Source organism: Schistocerca piceifrons, chromosome 5 (assembly GCF_021461385.2).
Source record: "Schistocerca piceifrons isolate TAMUIC-IGC-003096 chromosome 5, iqSchPice1.1, whole genome shotgun sequence".
NCBI classification, from domain to species: domain Eukaryota; kingdom Metazoa; phylum Arthropoda; class Insecta; order Orthoptera; family Acrididae; genus Schistocerca; species Schistocerca piceifrons.
Window position 1 is genome coordinate 553,510,840 of NC_060142.1, and position 18,318 is coordinate 553,529,157.

Below are 18,318 nucleotides of genomic sequence, written 5' to 3' on the forward strand. Positions count from 1 at the left end.
ACCACAAGTTCAGGTGAACCACCAACGAAAGTATTCTAAATGTTGACTGCTGCTGTCCCAAAAAAACTTCTAAGTTCTGAAAATATGCGGCTAAATCACAGCCCGGAAAAGCATAGGTTCTGCCTCTGAAACTGTATGCAGACAGCTCCAAAGCATAGATGGCGGTCCTCTTTTATAAAATCTGTTCCCCTAGCCCGGGAAGTTCGGAGAATTTATGTCATTCAATGGGTTAGAGGAATCACCAACCCGAATTACAAATTTCGATACAGAAATTCGATCTCAAAGCTGGAGCATCAGTAGAAGCGTGTGCTCATAAGCTGATTAAAATGTTGTACTGCAATTAAGAATAGGTTAAGCGGTTGAGACTTTGCATCAAATGAGGCAAGGCGCCGAGCGTTTCGCTATGAGGTGTTAAACCCGCAATGAGTCGCGGGTGTGGTTCAGGATGGAGGTGGTTCAAATGGTTCAAATGGCTCTGAGCACTATGGGACTTAACTTCTGAGGCCATCAGTCCCCTAGAACTTAGAACTACTTAAACCTAACTAACCTAAGGACATCACATACATCCATGCCCGAGGCAGGATTCGAACCTGCTACCGTAGCGGTAGCGCCTAGAACCGCTCTGCCACTCCGGCCGGCATAGAGGTGGTCTTGAAATGTTTGGGGTGTGTTTTGATGGGAAGGGGGAGGGTTTGGGAAGTGGTAAGGTGCCAGGGATAATTTTAACCACAATGTTAGCTCAAAGTTTATATTTTTATTCTTCTATTAAATAATCGATATACATTTTTTACACACATATTTTCACATTTAGCCATAAAAGAGCATTTACTGAACTGAATATAAAAAGAAATATCAACAAAATTAATCACAAGTACATCCTACAGCTAACTGAATTAATGAACATTATTAAACAATTAAAACATTTTGACTGGCTGTATCAATTAAAGACTCTTGTTTCAAAACAATACGTGAAGATTAATTCTAGTTCACTACTGTTGACATAACCAGCCGATTAGCGTCGTGGACTGGTAATAATAAGTCGACATGATGACAAATGATGGATTACTATAACAGAAATAAACATAACTGAAAACAGCATTTAGGCCGTTAAAACATCAATTAAACGCAAATCAGATCTAGTCACTAAAAGCATGAGTGATGGACAAATACAGCTGGCTAAAACCTGAAACATCTAAAATTGAAGCAGAATGGTTCAAATGGCTCTGAGCACTATGCGACTTAACTTCTGAGGTCATCAGTCGCCTAGAACTTAGAACTAATTAAACCTAACTAACCTAAGGACATCACACACATCCATGCCCGAGGCAGGATTCGAACCTGCGACCGTAGAGGTCGCTCGGTTCCAGACTGTAGCGCCTAGAACCGCACGGCCACTCCGGCCGGCTTGAAGCAGAACATAAACAATGATAGTTATAGCAAGTACTGTAAACTGTAATCTGCTCTGGCCGTCATGAAATCAACAAAGACTGCTGACGATCCAAAACGCAGCACCAAAAAAGGACCGGAAGTATCGCGGCCAAACTAGATTTTGGAGACAAGACCCTGTACAAAGATCAGAAGATGAAAATACAGCCCCACGTGAAGTGAGGAAGATGATGAAATCAGCATAAAATGTTGCCGCCATTGCTGGTTATAGAGACTCTGGACGTGTTATTCACTGTTCATACAGCTTCCACATACTGACAAAGTTGATCTGGTGCATCAGCGGATGGTGTATCTTGTTCGATAGGAGAACAGAGAGGTCAAGGCAGCAAAGCAATTTGATGGGCGACGAAGAAATCTTGAATACTGCGTGCCAGGTGTGGTCGCCCGTTATCCTATTGTCATCTGGCAGCCGGCAAGCTCCGAAGGTATAGGAGGACAAACAGACTCCAACACTTCAGAGACATAATGCTGGCTGGTTAGTGTGCCGGCAATGTGTACTAGGAAAATGCCCGAGCGGAATCAAATACCACTCCAAAACATAATACCGGGAGCAGGACCAGTATGGCAGCGCATAAGGCAACAGTTCAACAGCCTCTCACCATGCTGTCTCCAGAGTCTGATGCGACCATCGTGGTAGTGCAGGCAGAATCGGGATTCGTCGATAAATACAATGTCGTTCCATTCGGTTGTCCATATGCGTCGTTCATCACACCATTGCTAATGCAAACAGCTCTGTCTTTGACTCAGTGGTAAACGCAGCAATGCACTCTGCTGCGAACGGCGTCGAATGGTAGACACAGACATTGCTTGTTGCGCAACAGGCCGAATTTGTTGAGATATAGCTCGTGAAGTGTCAGAGCTATCCATCACTGTCATGCGCTCAATATTCCTATCATCACATGTAGCGATCCAACGACGTGGGTGTAATCGGTGCCGTCGGTCCGTCATTCCCTCCTGATCCAGCTATTACAGATCCGCATCACAGTTTCTTGGTTCCGTCCGACACGATCATTGACTTCTCTGAAGAATAATGCTCAATCCCTCTATACGCAACTATTCTTTCTCGGTCGAACTTCGAAATCTGCTGGAAAGACACTCGCTGTCTTCTGCGGGGAGTACTGAAGCTGTTTAAGAAAAACAACCGCACGAAAGATCAATTCCACTGCGTCCGTACGGCCATCTGTTTCACTTTATTGCAGAGTGTTTCCATAAGAGGGTGCAAAAATTTTACGGGACAGAGGACGCTCTACTGATCAATTTGAGGTAGAGAATCTGGGTCGGAGAAGCCAGCTAGGGCGCCTTGCCACGGTTCGCACGGTTCAAACTGTTGGAGGTCCGACTCCTCCCTGGGGCATGGGTGTGTGCGTTGTCCTTAGCGTAACTAGAGACAGATGATCTCAGCAGCTTGGTGCTATAGGCCACAACTTTCCAAAAAGACAGCTTAAGGAGATAATAAGAATGAAACTGTGTACTTTTTTATTTACATTCGTTACAGTTAACTGCAAATACCATCATTGATACAATGAAAGTACCATTTGTACTGTATCTTACAAAATGTGCTGAAACTGACGGCCATCACTCTCAATGCAAGAATGTCGTCGGCGAACAAGATCCTGACGTACCCTGGCAAATATCCCTGGTATGTTTCGAACCACATCACAGGCAATTCACATCACTGGCAATTCCTTGTTTCCTTGCAGGAAATAAAGATTGTATGTGTAAATAAACATCACAGTGCTTGTAAACTTGTACGGATGTTAGTTGTAAATAAGCTGAAAAGCAGTAATGCTAGACAAAGCGGTAGACAAGTTTACTTCCACACTTCCTTAAGCTGGCTTCAGCGACCCCAATTTCCGTGTCTCAAATTGTTCACGGGTACATTCTCTATGTCCTGTTACACTTTTGCACACTCTTACGGAAACAACCTTCAGAGCGTTTGCAAGTGGCGCACCAGGCCCATGCTGTGTGCCTGCCCTGAAGGGCGAATCATAGGAAACTCTTGTCGCCGCCGACATGCTGCAAATTTCACCTGATTTGGATGCTTTCTTCAGGGTGTTTGAATTTCGGGTTATCAGCAGTGCAGTTTTACTGAAATAAGATTCCACGGATGACCTAATAATAAAAAGAAACACAATATTTAGCCGTTATTGTGCGACTCAGAGGAATATCAGTACATGTTATCACTCAGAATAAACGACACTGGTGAATACAAACACAAAATGTCCACCATGTCAAACAGCAATAAGTTAGACTTGAATGCCAGTCTCCAGTGCGATCCGAAAGGACGCTGTTTAACTAAGGTTCGTAATTCGCCGGTTGCCCCTTTCGGACAACGCAGGCAAACAAATACTCGCGAGTCTAGCACAGATACAGTCACGTACAGATTACCGATTTCGCGCATTCGCACGGTTCAGAAGGAAGATCAAGTTTAACGTCCCGTCGACATTGAGGTCATTAGAGAGAAGCACAAGCTAGAATTGTGTCTAGGATAGGGAAGGAAATCGGCCACGCCCTTTGAAAGGAATAACCTCGGCATTTGCCTGGAGCGATTTAGGGAAATCATGGGAAACCTAAATTTGGATGGCTGGAAACGGGTTTGAACCGTCGTCCTCTCAAATACGAGTCCAGTATGCTAACAGGGATCACTTTTCCTCCTCTAAAAGTAAAATATAGGGAGGAAGAGTTAAACGTTGGTTGGCTGGTTGGTTGATTTACGGGTGGGGCCAAACAGCGAGGTCATCGTACCCATCTGATTATTGAAGGATGGGGAAAAAAGTCGGTCGTTCCCTTTCGAAGGAACCATCTCGGCATTTTCCTGAAGCGATTTAGTGAAATCACGGGAAACCTAAATGAGGATGGCCGGACGCAGGTTCGAACCCTCGTCCTCCCGGTTTCATATTGGCTAGACATCCCCTACTTGCAGTGAACACATAATGTGTTGTGGGGCGATCACTCTAATTCAAAAGCCAAGATCGCTTAAACATTGCTTACTAGATGACCGGTTTCAACACACTGAAGGTGCCATCATCGGATCTGAATGTAGCTTAACATGCATAAATCATTTGGATATAAAGATACATGAGGCAAACCAGCTGCGACAATGATTTTATATCAGCTGGTCTGCCTCATGTATCTTTATATCCAAATGATTTATGCATGTTAAGCTACATTCAGATCCGATGATGGCACCTTCAGTGTGTTGAAACCGGTCATCTAGTAAACAATGTTTAAGCGATCTTGGCTTTTAAATTATTTATCCGCTACTTGTCTCCAGTTCTTGCCTGGCTCAAATGGACTCTATATTTTCTCCTAATTTTCAAATGTTTTAGATTCAAACAGGACGGGGCATCACAATGATTTCACAGTAACCCACGAAACGTTGCAGTACTGTAGCTGAGATCTTCTGATTCCCCTTTCTGTGCGCTCGCCCCCCCCCCCCCCCAGCCCATCCCCCATCCTTAATATAAATGCGGTCACGTATCGCCAATGAGGGCGGATGCTTACCTGGGTTAAATATTCGAGCCTCTCGGCTGTGTGCTGAGTGAATGTTAATAACTGCTCTCTTCCAGTTCTACTTAAAAGTATCGTGATCTACGTGAATAGGACGTTAATAGACCAGAGATTAGATACTGGAGAACGTACTAGGCAAGCAAACATGAGCATAATCAGTATAGTGTTATGGGACTCATGGGTTGCAGAGCTGAATGCAAAGTTTTACTGCTTGATCGAATTATAACGGTTACCTTGAGTTTCTCTGTATAAATGCTGCGTTACCTTGCTCAGCAAAAGAATGTTGAGAGTATTACGGAGTTGTGATAATGCCGGTTATGGAATTTCCAAAACAGAATTTCTTAAACTGTCGTGATGAAAAGGCAGTTCACTTATCAATAATCTGAATTTTAGTTGGTCCGAAATAAGAAAAAAACTTACGCTAATGGGAAATGGTCAAATCAGCCACCAAGCGCCGGCCAAACTGTCATGTCCTGCCTAGTCATCGAATATCGGGTGCCTAGTAAACCTGCTTTCTCGGGTCGCTAGACAACAATTCAAGCAAATCGTATTAATAGAGTTTGTTAAAGGAAATGATTACAATACTTCACTTAACTAAATAAGCAATCTCTTCAATATCTATAATGTCTAATACAAGTGAAATTATACAGTTCCTACAGGGTGTTTCAAAAATGACCGGTATATTTAAAACGGCAATAAAAACTAAACGAGCAGCGATAGAAATACACCGTTTGTTGCAATATGCTTGGGACAACAGTACATTTTCAGGCAGACAAACTTTCGAAATTACAGTAGTTACAATTTTCAACAACAGATGGCGCTGCGGTCTGGGAAACACTATAGTACGATATTTTCCACATATCCACCATGCGTAGCAATAATATGGCGTAGTCTCTGAATGAAATTACCCGAAACCTTTGACAATGTGTCTGGCGGAATGGCTTCACATGCAGATGAGATGTACTGCTTCAGCTGTTCAATTGTTTCTGGATTCTGGCGGTACACCTGGTCTTTCAAGTGTCCCCACAGAAAGAAGTCACAGGGGTTCATGTCTGGCGAATAGGGAGGCCAATCCACGCCGCCTCCTGTATGTTTCGGATAGCCCAAAGCAATCACACGATCATCGAAATATTCATTCAGGAAATTAAAGACGTCGGCCGTGCGATGTGGCCGGGCACCATCTTGCATAAACCACGAGGTGTTCGCAGTGTCGTCTAAGGCAGTTTGTACCGCCACAAATTCACGAAGAATGTCCAGATATCGTGATGCAGTAATCGTTTCGGATCTGAAAAATGGGCCAATGATTCCTTTGGAAGAAATGTCGGCCCAGACCAGTAATTTTTGAGGATGCAGGGACGATGGGACTGCAACATGGGGCTTTTCGGTTCCCCATATGCGCCAGTTCTGTTTATTGACGAAGCCGTCCAGGTAAAAATAAGCTTCGTCAGTAAACCAAATGCTGCCCACATGCATATCGCCGTCATCAATCCTGTGCACTATATCGTTAGCGAATGTCTCTCGTGCAGCAATGGTAGTGGCGCTGAGGGGTTGCCGCGTTTCAATTTTGTATGGATAGAGGTGTAAACTCTGGCGCATGATACGATACGTGGACATTGGCGTCATTTGGACCGCAGCTGCAACACGGCGAACGGAAACCCGAGGCCGCTGTTGGATCACCTGCTGCACTAGCTGCGCGTTGCCCTCCGTGGTTGCCGTGCGCGGTCGCCCTACCTTTCCAGCACGTTCATCCGTCACGCTCCCAGTCCGTTGAAATTTTTCAAACAGATCCTTTATTGTATCGCTTTTCAGTCCTTTGGTTACATTAAACCTCCGTTGAAAACTTCGTCTTGTTGCAACAACACTGTGTTCTAGGCGGTGGAATTCCAACACCAGAAAAATCCTCTGTTCTAAGGAATAAACCATGTTGTCTACAGCACACTTGCACGTTGTGAACAGCACACGCTTACAGCAGAAAGACGACGTACAGAATGGCGCACCCACAGACTGCGTTGTCTTCTATATCTTTCACATCACTTGCAGCGCCATCTGTTGTTGAAAATGGTAACTACTGTAATTTCGAAAGTTTGTCCGCCTGAAAATGTACTGTTGTCCCAAGCATATTGCAACAAACGGTGTATTTCTATCGCTGCTCGTTTAGTTTTTATTGCCGTTTCAAATATACCGGTCATTTTTGAAACACCCTGTAAGTCGCTGTTGTACAGCTCTTAGAACGGCCCGTTTTCAACTGGGGCCGTGGCCAGGCGGCGCGGCGCTTTTGTCCTCTTCGTGTATAGGCCGTTGCTGTCTCGTTGTCGACCTAGAGAGAGGTCTGTCAGCATGGTATTGGCTGACGTCTTCTTCACAGCCCTCTCTACTCTGACGTTACGCCGGAATACAAACAAAGCGCGTACAGGCATCCATTACTACCAGACTGCACCTATTCCCCGGTTTAGTCTTTGGAAGTGGCCTCACACAATCAATAAAAAGTTTGTCCATTGGCCTGCTCTCCCTACTGGAGTGTACATACTTTTAATCTAGCGGCCAGTATGAATTAAGACACAAAGAAACTGCCGATAGTCGGTGCGAGTGGGAGTCGATTTCAGTAAATGAGGGAAAGTTGAAAGGTTGTGCCGGATCGGGATTCAAAATGGCTCTGAGCGCTATGGGACTTAACATCTGTGGTCATCAGTCCCCTAGAACTTAGAACTACTTAAACCTAACTAACCTAAGGACATCACAGACATCCATGCCCGAGGCAGGATTCGAACCTGCGACCGGAGCGGTCACGCGGTTCCGGACTGAAGCGCCTAGACCGCACGGCCACACCGGTCGGCGATCGGGATTCGAACAGAGGTCTCCTGCTTACTAGGCTGCCGCTCCGACCACTAAGACATCCGGACACAGTGGTCATTGCAGCTACGTGGATTACCCTAGCACGCCTCCCACAGACCCAAATTCTCAACTTATCTACACATTGCTAATGTAGTGCCTCCCTACCCATTATCCTCATTGCTCGAGGCACTTCGGCGATTCCCGTAGCAGTTGGAGTCTGGTGTGCATCGCCTGAAGAGTTCATTGGCAGTCCTCGCCTTAATTATGTATGTCCGAAATAACAGACATCATATTTACGTAATTAAGACGAGGACGGCCAATGATATTTTCATTCTGGATGCACACAAGGCTCTAACTCTTACAGGAATCAGCGAAATGCCGTGAGTAATGACGATAATAGACGACGGGTACTACATTAATAGCGTGTTGCAGAGTTGAGAACTTTGGTCTGATGGGAGGCGTGCTAGGGAAGTCCACTGAGTTGCGATGACCAGTGTCCAGAAGGCTTAGTGGCCAGAGGGTCTGCCTGGTAAGCAGGAGACGTCTGTTCGAATCCCAGTCCAGCACAAATTTTCAACTTTCCCCATTGATTTAAATCAATGCTCACTTGCAGCCAATTTCTGTAACTCATTTGTCTCCTTACGGTTAGCTGCCTTACACAGCTGACACTTCAACCAGTTTTCTGACGTCAGAAATTGAATAGGGCCGAGTAAGATGTTGCTAAATCTTCAAAATCGTTTTAAAGATACATAAATAGCCACCACAAAGGGAAGAATGGAAATAATGGAAAGCTGTGATGACCACGTCCTGAGAGAGACAGAGAGAGATTGTTCAAGCAACACCCTTGAACAGGCTGAACCTGACGGAGCTGATTTTTAATATCCTAAATAGGTAATTTCCTAAATAGGTATATCTAATACACTAGAGTGTGTAATTCGACAATTATGGTGGCATAACCTATTTAAATGCATAAGGGTCTTGAATCCAACACTAACAATTAACGTTTTCCCTTAAGAGTTTTGTCCCACGTCACCCTTGTGACTACATATAGTGGACGGTCGTACATATTATATTTATAGTTCGTGCATGTTTTTTAAGTTATTACAGGTTTCCTAAAACACAACGTTGACCATTTGTGCATAAAGTCATAAATGATCCCGTAAGCTTTACACACCCAGTCAATCATAAACGCGTCGTAATGTAGTGCCATAACATAACAACGTCAGTCAAATTTCGCGTTAACAAATTGACGTTTTACTCCATGTGTAACGGAAAGTATTTTACTTCCACCTTCTCCTAACCCTGAGAAGTTCTCGCGTTGCGGACGTATAACCTTGTTTATTCCCCGCTTGAGATCGGGCGGAACCATACAACGTAGCGGTGATCATATGTGATTCTTAATCTAACAAGCTGAACTTAACGTCTAAGTAAATTTCTTATCAGTTAATAAGGTCTCAGTTTACAGTTAACGCTCATCGGGATTCTGTCTACTTAGTGCCTTGTTCTCTCACAAATTTACGGTTTAACATTATAGGTAATTTCCCAGTGCATAACATAAACACAGCCAATGGCAGGCACCTTTGACTTTCCGTGCCGTCTTGCTCGGTACATATCCGCGTGCCACAGTCACTTCAAACGTAGCGTCCGCGGCTAACCGAACGCTTTCCACGAAGTGAGGCCGGGGCTGTTCCTCAGCTAAGTGACATAGCTTGGCCCGCCCGGTTGGCCGTGCGGTGTAACGCACTGTTTTCCGGGCGGGAAGGAGCGCCGGTCCCCGGCACGAACCCGCCCGGAGGATCTGTGTCGAGGTCCGGTGAACCGGCCGGTCTGTGAATGGTTTTTAGGCGGTTTTCCATCTGTCTCGGCGAATGCGGGCTGGTTCCCCTTATTCCGCCTCAGCTACACTATGTCGGCGATTGCTGCACAAACAAGTACTCCACGTACGCGTACACCACAATTACTCTATCACGCAAACATAGGGGTTACACTCATCTGGTGTGAGACGTTCCTTGGGGGGTCCACGGGGGCCGAACCGCACAATAACCCTGAGTTCGGTGTGGGGCGGCAGAGGGGCGAAGTGGACTGCGATAGTAGTCGTGGTGTTGCGGACCAATACGACGGGTACGGAGCCTCTCCGGCGTTCCTAGGTCCCCGGTTAACATAACATAACATAGCTTGATGTGATACCACGGTACTTTAGCTTTTTATCTTTGACCATGCCTTATTTCGACATGTATCAGTTTATTTTATGCTTCTGAAGAAGCTATACTCTAGCTGACACCTGGGTAAAGACCAGTAACATTTCGCAACTGATGCGGATTTTTGACATATTAATTTATCACAGTTGCTGACAGGGATGCAACATGTTAAAAATTCTAAGATTTTTAATACCACTAATCCTCTGATTCTGGTCTTGTTTCCCGACAAGGTTTTCAAAAGGATACGAATCTCTGTCAGAATGGTATTTATTTTTTTCAGTTATGAGTCTTCTTACTGGTTTGTGTGGCCCGCCACGAGTCCTCTGCTATGCCAACCTTTTCATCTCAGAGTAGCACTTGCATCATACTTCTTCAATCATTTGCTGGATGTATTTCAATTTTTGTATTACTCTACACTTTTTGTACTCTAAAGCTCCCTCTAGGACAATGGAAGTTATTCCCTGATGTCTTAACAGACGTCCTATCATCCTATCCCTTCTCCTTGTCAGGCTATTCCACGACTCCTCTTCTCTCCGATTCTGCGCAGTACCTATTATTCTTTACCTCATCAGTCCACCTAATTTTCGACATTCGTCTGTAGCAAGAAAGGCACTAGTGAACTCAAAAGTCCCTTCTTCATGCATTAGCTCTCCCACCTCCAGGACTTGAGTAAAAGCTCGACTCAATGCTTCTGCAGTTTGGTTGTCACTCCCTTCCATATGGCTAACCAAAAAGGGAAGGCCAAAATTCGCGGCGCCCAATGAGCTATCCATCTGGGTTTTGCAAGGATGCGCGAACACCTAATTGAGGGCCTATATGTGAAATTTTCTATGTCCAGATAGAATTCAAATTTTTATAAGCCAAAGAGAACATCCAGCGCCTCCGACTCATACACCGAATATTTAAGCTCCCTCGTAGAAAGAGCTACCAACAGAACAGCAGCAATACCAGCATTGGAGTCATCCGTCTGGAAAACGAAATTGTGCTGAAAATCGAGTATAGCAGGAACAGGAACATTACTGAGAGCCAGTTTTAAGTTGTCGAAGATCACTTGCGAACTATCGCCCCAGACAAAATGTTCATCTTTGCACCAGAATTGATTAAGTGGCGTAGCCAACTGAGCAAACTCTGAATAAATTTCGTAAAAAAAAAATTACGCTGTCGATAATACATGCTATTACTTTCTTGTCTACTGGTGGTGGAAAATCATAAATAGCACTGCTGCATTCGTTATCTATCTTTATTCCCTGAGCGGATCCATGGTGACCAAGAAATGATATTTCCACAACCTTGCTAGGTTTTACTTTCAGCCCCGCGTCCTTAAGGTGGGTTAAAACCTTATGAAGATGTTACAGACGTTCAGGAAAAGACAGAGTGTAAATCAAAACATGATCTGAGTAGTTACAGATACACTGAAATTTAAGTTCACCAAGTACACTGTCCGTGAAATGGGACAATAAAGCTGCACCTGTACACAAACCGAAAGGCATCCTGTTGTTTTAAAATACGAGTAAATTATAATCAGCACAGAAGATGCGCAAAAATTCAGATCGTTCAGCAAGCGGGATTAAACGGTAAGCCTGATTAAGATCCATAACAGTGAAATAAAATGCTCCAGAAAAGCGAGTAAAACAGGTATGACGGTCAGGAAAGAGAGGAAATTGCAAAACAATTTTTTGGTCAAGAACGTAGTAGCCAACTACCGGTCTATAATCTGCTCCATTACCTTTCAGTACTAGAAACATGGGAGATGCATGTACGAATATAGATTTCCTAATAATCCCTTCAACACATTTATTAATTATTTTTCTCGACTTCGGCATCTTACGGGATGACAAACGGTAAAGAGAATGCCAGACAGGGATATTATCGGTAAGCTGAATTTCATATTCGATTTTATTAATATGCCTGTATCTACCAAAACGGTAGGGAAATCCAATAGTTGATCAGTGTGATCACATGGTAAATGTCTGAGTTCACTGGTACTACGACTATTTAAATGAAGAATGGAAGGATTCCGACACCAGGTATAGCTTATCTCAGAGCAGAAATCTACATAAACCAATATTAGCAGTATAATCAAGAAGACATTATGTTTTAGAAAAATAATGACTACACAAAAGAACACCAACTCTACACGTGCAAAGATCTCGATTGGCAATGAGAGTTCACCAATTTTTATGCTAAGCCACGCTTTCCCCAATAAAGGCACGTTTTATCCACTAACACTGAGAAGATTATTTACTTGAGGTACTACTCGTGAGACATCAGTGAGACACTACTATCTGAATCCACAGACCGCGAACAGGTTCTTGGCATGGAAGGCAAACGCCAGGCAAGGAGGGTTTAGTAACACCTGTGACCCGATTACGGCATTTGGGTGGTCGATTTCCTTGGCTTAGCTCCTTCCAAAACCGCCAGCTGTTCCCCAGTTTCTGTCGTCTTGGCCGGCCGGAGTGGCCGAGCGGTTCTAGGCGCTACAGTCTGGAACCGCGCGACCGCTACGGTCGCAGGTTCAAATCCTGCCGTGGGCATGGATGTGTGTGATGTCCTTAGGTTAGTTAGGTTTAAGTAGTTCTAAGTTCTAGGGGACTGATGACCTTAGAAGTTAAGTCCCATAGTGCTCAGAGCCATTTGAACCATTTCTGTCGTCTTGTTTTACAGACACCTGCAGAATAGCCAGGCTGGTTACATTTAAAGCAATTTCCTCTTTCCCGAGTCCCATGATTTTCACAAATCGTGCCTACCCGGTGGCTTGCTCTAAGTTCAGCTGGTTTTATTGATCAGAAAAACTAATACTGTCGATGTAGTGAGTAACATGAGCCCGAGAAAACCCGCAGATTGGTTACTGAATATTACCTTCGAGTGATCCTCAAGTTGCGTACCATGAATTACGTTTTCAGTGACCTCTCCTTCACTAGCCTCAACACTAAAGGTGAATTGCACCTTCTTGATACTTTCAACATAATTTAACAAAAGATTCCTGTCGGCCTTGCACTCTAAAATAATTCTCAGTAATCAACTGATTTTTCAAACAGCCAGATAAATTTTGCTGATCAGTTCTCATTCTTAAATCCCTCAAGGTACCCAAGTCCCCCGTAATCTGTTCCAGACTGCCTAGCAAATGGGCCTTGGCCGAGGCAAACAATTTGAATGACGGGAACCTCAGGAACTCAAAGCCAGGTAACAAACCATTGGATCTTGATAGGTGCTTGCAGAGCACATGGCTGCGATGTACGAACGTGAACGAATAGGCACGACTAGTGAAATTATAGCTCAATAGAATTTAAACTTCAGCTTGAAAAAACAAATAGCATTTCTATAAAGAAGTTAATCATCAGAAGGATACAAGCAGTCCTTTGTCAAGGGGACTTAAAGCACGACACAATGTCATGGCATTTAAACCAACTTACCTTAAAGGAAAATAGAAAAACAAAATCCTTCAAACAGCAAGTTTAGTTTATGTAATCTGCAGCCTAATGGACCCAGTACAATCAGTACCCTTTACTTCCTCTTAGTTAAAATAGCATGATTCACAACTAAAATTTTTCTTAAGGGAGGCGCCATCTCATCAACACTGTGTCGTTACGCTACTACCCCTTGAGAGAGCTAGGGGTAGTGCCCGGCAGCATCCTCGGACTCGACACAGACAAACAAGTTACACGCTACAACATACGGAAATACCGACAAATTTAGAGCCAAGCGTTGACACTCTTTTGAAGCCGTCAACCTTCTTCTCAGCACTAATCTAAGACAGCAAACATTGAATTAACCGATAAGAGAAAGCAATTGTTACAGTAAATAGCGCACAGCTCATATTATGCCTTATACAGACAAACTTTCAGACAAGGAGGAGATATTTAATTATAACTAGTCGCTTCTACCTGTCCTCTTCACACAATCACAGTGCAGATGGACAGGACATTAGTATTTAATTACGCAATTCAGGTTGTAGAAGAACTTGACGATTAAGAGGCTTAACTAAATAACAGTAACGTGCAGCAAACACATTTGAAATTTGCAGTGTTTATAAAGACACCTCCCAGATTTAATGTCGTTTAGGAATCTCTAGCAGAACGATAGGAGCTTAACGTTTTTCACTGACTTCACTCTAAAACATTTTAAATGGTACGTGCTTGACATAGCCATAGAAAATTCATTAAAAATGCATAGTAGTATAGAAGGGGCAGAACTCGGGCACTGCTGAGCCATAAAGTAAAGTAATGCAATCACAACATGGGACGTTTTCCAGCAGAAAAATAACTGCCAAGAACTTGGCATGTCGGAGCATATATCGGCTCATCCGCTAGAAAGGACTCTGTCTGTAATAGCAGTATGAGGTTTGGAGATACTGCGTGATGCCACAGAACAGGACACAGGCACACCGCCCGCAGACAGTAACGGCTTCCACTGCGGACGCTGACAACCCCAGTTCCGCTACGCCAAAGTGGCCTCACCGTTCCAACCCACTCAGCAGCGGTATCGCTCCTCACCGACACGCCAAGCCACCAGTGACCAAGCACTGCTACTCCGGGTCTGACTGCTCGCTGCGACCACAGTAGCCGAAACACGCTAGGTACACGAAAGTAACTCCCTCCAACGTCTCTGGCAACCGACACCTCAGCTCATTTTTTTCCTTTATTGTAATTTCATGCCCCTGCCCCATACGAGCAGGAGAGGGATGGCAACGGCACAACACACCGCTCTTCAGCCAAGTGGCATTACGAAACATACAAAGTGAAAACTTATACTTGAAAAATGGCTGAAAAAGAGGGATAAAAAAACACAGCAAATGAAGACAATTGAAGTTAAAATACACACTGAGATAGGGATGTACATTGCGGGACAGTTAAAAAGTCTACATAAAGTTAAAATAACACAGTTGGTGAGTTGTGGGGCACTTAAAATACACTGGAGTCATACACAAGTTAAAAGTCGGCCACAGTATAAAAACATACAGAGCGAAAGACACTTAAAAAAACACTGTAAGTGATGGAGCACACATGAATAAAAACCACTGGTAGGGACCTGCAGAAGGACGAGTGGCCCAAGAGGAGGGGAAAAGAGGGGGAAGGAAGGTACAGTGGGGAAGGGGAGGCTGGAAGGGGTAGGAGGAAAAGAAAAAAAGGGGAGGGGCAAGAGATGGCGGGGCGGGAGATGGAAGGCAAGTCAGAACGGAGTGCAGACACACAGAAGAGTGGCACAGGAAAGGGAGGGGGTGTAGGAGGGAGGAAAATCACTCAAGAGAAAGGGAGGGGAGAGGGAGCCCTGAGCTGTAGGATGGGGAAGGTTGGGTTAGAGCTGCTAGGATGGGTAGAGATCAGGGCGAAGCTCATCATCTAGGCGGGGCAGGTGCTGGAAGTTGCATTAGGAAAGGAGGTGGTGGCTGTGGAGATATAGAGAGGGCAGGACACAACCGTCAAGGCGCCGCAATGGGCTGTAGATGGAGAGGAGTGAAGACAACAGGGGGTGGGGATATCAAGTCGGCGGACAATGTACACGGTGCGGTTGTGTTCGAGAAAAAGAAGAAGATGGGGGAAGGGGATGAGGCCGTAGAGGATTTGTCCGGAGGATGGAGGGCAGATATGGAAGTCAATGCAGAGTGCATGGCTTTCTAGGATTTGGAGAGCTTTATAGAACCTGGGAGGGGCGGAAATCCAAACAATGCTGGCATAACAAAGGATGGGGCGGATAAATGATTTGTAGATGTCAAGGATGGTGGATAAATGCAGTCCCCATGTTTGGCTGGACAGGAGTTTCAAAGCCTTGGGGCACGCAGGCTGTGGTATAGAAGGTACGGGAGTTGGTGTTGTGGATGATGGGAGAAGGCAAAACTGATGGGGAGAGCGTAGGTCTGGAGTTTGAAGATGAGCCAGGAATGCCAGATACAGTGGTAGGTGTTCTGGAGGTCGAGGGAAACAAGACGGAAATGATAAGGTTAGGGAGCTGGTCGTCCACTGAGAAGGAGGGCCGGAAGTCACACTGGTTAAGGGGGAGGAGGTGATGCTGCTTAAGGTGGTGGTGAATATGGAGGGAGATGATGGCTTTCTTTCTAACTACATGTATCTACTGCAAAAATGAATCTTGCAACACAGCCTGTTGTGATGTCTCAGTATTGGTAGACTCCATGATCTTAATCATGATTTGATTCTCAATGCTCTCAACCTGACTGACTTGCTGAAGGTGTACTACTGGTGAGTGTTGTCTCAGTTTTAAGTAACTTTGCCCTTAATCTTTGGCAGTACTTTCCATGGTCTACTTTTTTCACCAGGTCGATTACAGCCCTTTGTTATTGGGCATTTATCAAAAGAGAAGTCTATTACTGTATCTTTCTGTCATAATAAATCAATGCTGAAAACAGTTCTACAATTAACCATCTTTAATTAGGAATGGACATTTTATCATTCCATTTGTCAATTTGACTTCCACATGCACTTGTACCTTGACATGGCACGATTTAACGCCAATAGCTCCCATGATTCTACAATTCTGGACAGGATATACCAATACTTTTGCAATCTCGTAAATCTTATTGTGTAAAGTTTGACATAATGCTCGCCATACCACATGTATCTGTCACATCGTCAGTCAGTATACCTCCCACCACTGAGTGTATATGGCTTGTGCCGTTTCCTTACTTTGACCATGAGACTTATATTGATCTGTAGCTAATTCTTCCCTGATATCTGTATCATTGTTATAACGTAGCATAGTTAATAAATTTTCTACATTGCTCCAATCCCACTACAGAGTTTGTCATCAGTTATCTCACTTAACTTATTAAATGTACTGTTGTGTGGTCTAGCTCACTCATTTGTTTACATTAACAGCACATTTTAATACAAAAGTACCATTTAGATATATTCTGTTTACGTTACGAATAGTGGAAGAATCATCTCCGTGAAATTGTATAAGTCAGATACGATGATAAATGATCCACTTTTTATCACCATCTCTACCCAATTTAATGCGATCTGGTGGGCCGCATTCTGCAGCCAAGTAGAATGTAGTGGTAGCATCACCAGCTGTGTTATGGAATTGACATTACGGTTTTTTTTTAGCATGCCGTGACTGTACAACTTTTACCCTTGGTGGAGAGAAGTGTCTATGCTGCTATTGTTATTGCTGTATATATTATTACTCATGTTCCTTGTGAATACTGAACTGATTCATCATCATACAGACATTCACATATGAAACTGTGCATACTGTACTGGTCCCACCTCAAATATTAGGCCACTTAAGTGACAGACGTACATGATGAATTTTGTTGGTAAGCATTTCATTGTGTAGCGCAGATTAAACATTTTTATTATTTGTGATAACATCGCCATACTGATCTTGGCATATGCTACTGATTCGTGCTATTAAGTTAATATGTGCCTCTGGTAAAATGTCGTGTAATGTATTCCCAGATGGTTTCAATTTGCAATTAACAACCTTTTTCAAAGTCCCATATTAGGTTAAAAGTTCAGTAGCTGAAGACTGCACCGTGAGTGTCGGTTCTGATTCTACTTTAGTATCTAGCTTGCATACAATTGTGCAATAAGTGTATGCTCATCAGACAACTGTTTCATTTGGTCAGACAAGTCCTTATTTGCGTCTTTGCGTCTTTCAATGTAGTTACATCAATATTTATTGCAATTTGTTGCAAAGAGAAATTTACCATATCAGTTGAGATAGTAGGTGCTATTGTATTCTAAAGTTAAATTTGATAGGGCCATAGACAAACTAGTTATTTGGGCGGAAACTTTGTTATGGATCTCCCTGTGTTAAGTGGAAATTTTAGCCGCCAATTTAGTTGACATTCATCGAATTTCATACGTTAATTTATAGTTGATAATTCATTTGCCAGCTCACTAAATTTAGTTGATATTACATTTTTCCCTTTGACATTTCATTTCTTTCTGTCTCTGCCCTACACTGTGAAGTAATGTGGCATTTGAATCTTGTTCTTGGCTGGTGGTTGGATTAACCATAGGGTTAGTTACAGTATTGATTGTGGGATTGAATAGTGACTCTGTTTCGTGTGCTGAAGCGATTGTCTCATCCATATTTACGTCAACAAACTCACTTCCATTAGCAATAGGTTCAGTATCCCGTTGCGCTTCTGATTCTGTGCTGATACCATGACATTTAATACGACTGAAATTACGATTGTCGTATAACGTAACTCAATTAATATTAATACTCAGATTAATACTGACCAAGAATATTCTAGCAATACGGCGTCATAAAGCTGAAACGGTACAACAGCGCTGTGCTATTACGCTCCCTCGCGATATGAAGGCAGTCATCTTGTATGAACTAAGTACTCACTATTGTTAAAGCA